This window comes from Triticum aestivum, chromosome 6B (assembly GCF_018294505.1).
Source record: "Triticum aestivum cultivar Chinese Spring chromosome 6B, IWGSC CS RefSeq v2.1, whole genome shotgun sequence".
In the NCBI taxonomy this organism is placed as follows: Eukaryota; Viridiplantae; Streptophyta; class Magnoliopsida; order Poales; family Poaceae; genus Triticum; species Triticum aestivum.
Window position 1 is genome coordinate 550,657,832 of NC_057810.1, and position 6,000 is coordinate 550,663,831.

A 6,000-nucleotide genomic window follows, 5' to 3' on the forward strand; every position below is an offset into this window, starting at 1 on the left:
GCGAGTCTTACCTCCAGGTCCCAAAATCTTAGTTGGAAAAAACTTCATGACCCGCCATATGAAACGATGATGTCACCTCTGCAATTTTAGGGAGTCCCTCATGACGTCATGACGAATCTTTAAGCATATCCACTTATCTTGAAAACCGAGGTGTCTTTTGCTCTGAAGGTTACTGTGCCCCCTCGATTTTCACACTTTCCACTTACTATTGCTTTTCCCTTATAAATACGCACGGGGGGCCCTGGTCTCATTTTACCTCGTCCCCTCTGCTTCTTCTTCTTCCTCTCTCTCAATACTTCCCGCGACTGGAGCACCGCCGCTGACTGACCTTCACCAAGCACTTCATCATCGACCACGACACTAGACCAGCTTCGTCGGTGCTTCAACCGAATACCTCTTCCATTGTTTGCTAGATCCAGGTATGTCGATTTCACCTTTCTAGATCTCACTGTTCCCTTCATAGCTCATCAGCGTTCACCTGTGTTCGCCAGAGTTCGTCCATCCTTTTACCACCATTGCTTTTTAGATCTAGAGCTCCTCTGAACCTTCATAGAAACGTAGCGGCACTAGTTCAAGACTGATTTTGCATCTAGGTGTACCAGATTTTCAATAGAACTCTGACACAGATCAACAAGCCCTTCCGCCGCTGTTCTTAGGTTTAGCTATTATTTCCCCTTTTTGAATTTCCTGTAGATCCATGATTATAGGTGCTTCGGTAGAAACTTTTTATTCCACACTTAACAAAAAACTTAGTGATCTTTAACTTAGTTAACCCGCCTTCATATCTTGGGCGGCTTACCAACAAATTGTAACTCACCTATTCTTTTGGAAACTGCATCTGTTGCTAAACAAGTTCACCGTTTAGGGTGACATATCTATTATGTTGTCTTGTCGATATAACTGCAGTGACGAGTCATTATTTCTTGATTAACCCGCCATTTATATTTCCGTAGTCTTCCATCCTATTTAGGTGACTCAATATGTCAAAAACCACCTTATGCAATTGGGTGCCTTCCCAAGTCTCCGAACCCATCCTTAAGGATTATCAAGCTCAAGGCTTTTTGCCGGCTCAAGAAGAGATTGGTTGGCGAGCCGGCCAAGGAGACGATGTTCCACGACCCGACGAAGGAGAAGTCGTGATGTTTGTAGACCATCTCCATAGAGGCTTCTCCCCGCCCGAGTCAAAATTCACTTGGGACGTCTTAAGCTACTTCAACCTTCATCCTCAAGATCTGGGCCCAAACTCCATATCCAACATCTGCCACTTTCAAATCATATGTGAAGCATATCTGCAGACAGAGCCTACTGTTGCCCTTTTCAAGGAATTCTTCTATATGAACCGCCAAACAAAATGTGCAGACGGTCCGAGCCTAGAACTCGGCGGAATTTCAATCCAGAGACGTAGAGACGGCTGTTTGCCTGCAGCTACCTTACCAAACCATCCCAAGGGATGGATAAGACTTGGTTTTATTGCAAGAATACCGTCCCAACTAATGAGAACCCCTTGCTGGGTTACAGAGAGGACCGCCTTCCCATGGACTTGGATCTCCCAAGCCGAAACATTGCATAGGAGCATGTTGAAGCCACCTCAATCTACCAAAAACTCAGGGCTTTACTTGCTAATGGTTTAACAGGGGTTGATCTAACCCGGTGCTGGGTTGCATGGAGGATTCTCCCTCTAAGACGCCGCCCCGGCTTAATGTGTGAATATTCAGGCGAGTCAACCGACCCTCAATGGTATAACTCTGATGATTTAACCACTGAAGAAGTCAACAAAATTGTAAAGAGTCTGCCCGGAGAAACTCAGGAGAACTGCAATAAGACAGAGCTACTACCATTTTCCAAGCTTAACCCGGCACCTCCAGTAAGCCCCCTTTTCTATTCGGCTTGCAAATCCTCACTTTACTTCGACACTTCATTTTCTTACCTTTCCCAATTATGCAGGCTGACACTCCCTTCTAGAATAAGAAGAGGAAAACTACGGTGGCCAAATCTAAGACCACACCAGCTCGGAAAAAGAATAAGCGAGCTGCTGAGAACGAGCTAGCAACCACGGGCGAGTCACCGGAGGCTGACGAACAGTTAGAGGTAGAACTTGACTCCCTTGGCCGTCTCTTTATCAAATTAGCTGACACCTCTTACTCTCAGGGTGAAGTTGCAACAAGCCGAGCTGAGGATACAGAGGTAATTTCTATCTCTTACGGCTCAGACTCCTTGTCTCCAAAGAAGATAAGGCAGGTCGTTCGGAAGGTAAGCTTTTCTCATCCAGATGCTCATTTAGACCCGAACTTTATTTTGAAGAAAACCCAGCATGAGTCGAGGCGCCAAAGATAGAGTGGTGGCTCTGGAGATCCGGTGGCCGGGTTAACTCATGAACCTTCTAATCACAAGCGGCGTAACGAGGTGCCATACAATCCAACTCCTTCTTTACCCAAAGCCGGCCTTGTAAGGCAGCCACTTACTCCTTCTGATTCCAACTATCAGGAGTCGCCACCGTCCTCAAGAGAGTCATCCTCTACACAGTTGCCAGCCTTGGTTATAAACCCAGGGTAACTCTCTTTTTGATTTGAACTTTGTAATCATCAGCGCCTATAACTTTAACAAGCCATCTTCTTTGCAGAGTCAAAGCCAAAGCCAAGAAAAGGAAAGTGGGCGAGTCATCAATAAACCCCGACATCCCTAAGTCTGATGAACAAATCTTGGTGACCCCTGAGGTGAACACTGCGAACCCTGAAGACCAGCATGATAACCAGGATGACCTGCCCCCACAGTCTGACCCGGCAACCACCGAAGCTATGGATATCAATGCTAACCCGATAGATGAGCTGAACCCGCCAAGTCCGACTCTTGCTTCCAGCCCTGCCAAGGCAACTGAAGACGTTCCCTCTCAAGAAGGGAACAACGAAGATATTGCTATCACTGGGGCGGGTCATAAGACCCCAGGCATCTCCAATGTACTAACTAAACACACAACCAAAGATGAGGTGCCCTTAGTGGAAAAGGGTAAGGCAAAACTTGAACTTCCTAATTATGAAGAGTTCAGCGCAGAGGAGCTGCATGCGGGCTATCTAAGCCACCTTTCAACAAGCCGTGAAATGGAAGCTGACTTAGTGAGCATGATTAAGCGAAAATACAAGGTATGGATAAACTTGACCTCTCTCAGTATTATATACATGCCCATGTAGCCCCCAAGTCTTGAACATAGGAAGACTTTGAGTACATATAAGACTTGCATTAAAATATGAAAATCTTGTCATGTAGCCCCCAAGGGTCGGCTCATCACAATGAGACAGGCCGGGTCTTCTATAGTAAGTAAATTTGAAAGAAGCATCAAGTAGCCCCCAAGGGCCGACTCATCTCCATGAGATGAGCTAGGTCTTCTGCATTAGATTTTGAAGGAAAAGTTGACATACATTAGCCCCCAAGTGCAAAGTAGGTTGCTTGCAATTGCTTGGGACTTGAATAAATTTATCTTGCATGAAACAACCCCAAGTGCTGGGTTAACTATTGTTGCCTGCTTAACCAAATAATCTGATGATTAAAATTCTTCCTTATCTTGCAGGAAGCATTATCTTTTGTCGAGTTAAATTTCGCAGGCTTGAAGAAATACTTTGAGTTAGAACAAACCGGGTGAGCCAAAGCTGACTCAAGCATACAGTCTTCTTTAAAAGAATTGGAAGAGATCAAGGCAGACTTTGAAGTAGAAAAATCCGCCTTTCAAACCGAAAAGGTTGCTCTGTTGAAACAAGCGCAAGACACCGAAGACCAGCTGAAGCCGGTGGCTGAAGAATTGTCTGGCTTAAAACGCCATATTTCTCAGATGACCGAAGCCATCTTTGGTAAGTAAAACTTTGAACCAATAAAAATGACCCGCCTGGCGACTTGAATATTTAAATGTAACTCGCCTGGAAACTCTTGCATTGAATGTATTTCAGGTGCGAGAAGCTCCAGCCTTGGGAAAAACATGCTGATGAAGTTGAAAGCATTGTATTCCTTAGTGGAAAAACTATATGTTGGCAGTCTTCACACTCTTGTAGCTGCATCAGGTGGTAAAAAACTACCGCAGCTCATAAGAGATGTACTGGATCAACTGTCCACAATGTTGAAGCAAATTGATGAACTGAGGATGTCAGCCGCCCGAGCAGGGGCGATAACTTCACTAAGCCGGGCAAAAGTTTATTCAGTCAGGACCCTGGAAGAGATGGCCGGCGGGTTTCCCAAATTTAAAGATGATGGGTCTGATTTTACTCGGACGGATTATGATACATCCATTTTGCATCACATGCTTTTATGTTGATATTTACTGCCTTATGGACTATTATTTCACATTATGGTACAATACTTATGCCTTTTATCTCTTATTTTACAAGATTTACATGAAGAGGGAGAATGCCGACAGCTGGAATTCTGGACCGGAAAGGAGCAAATCTGAGATACCCATTATGCACAACTCCAAATGTCCTGAAACTCTATGGAGAATTATTTTGGAATATATAAAAAATTTTGGGCGGAGAAACAACAGAAGGGGACCCACCAGGTGGCCACAAGGCTGGGGGCACGCCCTACCCCCCAGGATGCACCCCTAGGTCTTGTGGGCCCCCCCGGCCAACGTCTGGTGCCCATCTTCTGCTATATGAAAGGTTTTGACCTAAAAAGTCAGAGGGAAGCTTACGGGATGAAGCGCTGCCGTCTCGAGGCGAAACCTGGGCAAAAGCAATCTAGGGCTCCGGCGGAGCTATTGTGCCGGGGAAACATCCCTCTGGGAGGGGGAGATCAAAGCCATCGTCATCACCAATGATCCTCTCATTGAGGGAGAGTTAATCCTCATCAACGTATTCACCAACACCATCTCCTCTCAAACCCTAGTTCATATCTTGTATTCAATATTTGTCCCAAAATCTCAGATTGGTACCTGTGGGTTGCTAGTAGTGTTGATTACTCCTTGTAGTTGATGCTAGTTGGTTTATTTGGTGGAAAATCATATGTTCAGATCCTTAATGATATTCAATACCCCTCTGATGTTGAACATGAACATGCTTTGTGAGCAGTTACATTTGTTCCCGAGGACATGGGAGAAGTCTTGTTATAACTAATCATGTGAATTTGGTATCCGTTCGATATTTTGATGAGATGTATGTTGTCTTTCCTCTAGTGGTGTTATGTGAGCGTCGACTACATGTCACTTCACCATTATTTTGGCCTAGGGGAAGGCATTGGGAAGTAATAAGTAGATGATGGGTTGCTAGAGTGACAGAAGCTTAAACCCTAGTTTATGTGTTGCTTCGTAAGGGGCTGATTTGGACCCACATGTTTCATGCTATAGTTAGATTTATCTTAATTCTTCTTTCATAGTTGCAGATGCTTGCGAGAGGGGTTAATCATAAGTTGGAGGCTTGTCAAAGTATGGACAATACACAAGCACCGGTCCACCCACATATTTAATTATCAAAGTAACGAACGCGAATCATATGAGCATGATCATAACTAACTTGACAATAATTCCCATGTGTCCTCAGGAACGCTTTGGTTTATATAAGAGATCTTCCAGGTATATCCTTTTCTATAAAAAGGATTGGGCCACCTTGTTGCACCTTTGATACACTTGTTACTTGTTACCCGTTATGAATTATCTTATCACAAAACTATCTGTTACCGATAATTCCAGTGCATGCAGATAATACCTTGCTGAAAACCGATGTCATTTCCTTCTGCTCCTCGTTGGGTTCGACACTCTTACTTATCAAAAGGAATAAAATTGATCCCCTATACTTGTGGGTCATCAAGACTCTTTTCTGGCACCGTTGCCGGGGAGTGAAGCACTTCTAGTGAGTGGAATTTGGTAAGGAAAAATTTATGCTACGTGCTAAAATTTACTGTCACTTGTCACCATGGAAAATCATCCTTTGAGGGGCTTGTTCGGGATATCTTCACCTCGACCAGAAGATCAAAGAGTTTCTCCTCAACCTACTTCACCTACTGAAAATATTTATTATGAAATTT

The 6,000-nt window shown here is 44.3% G+C and overlaps 1 long non-coding RNA gene across 1 annotated transcript; it reads left to right on the forward strand.

Moving 5' to 3' along the window:
- The first annotated feature begins 2,184 nt into the window (after positions 1-2,184).
- On the forward strand, positions 2,185-2,856 carry LOC123134670 (uncharacterized). Its single transcript, XR_006465693.1, has 3 exons — positions 2,185-2,403; positions 2,485-2,549; positions 2,621-2,856. It is a non-coding gene; the product is annotated as an uncharacterized lncRNA (long non-coding RNA).
- Positions 2,857-6,000: the final 3,144 nt, after the last annotated feature.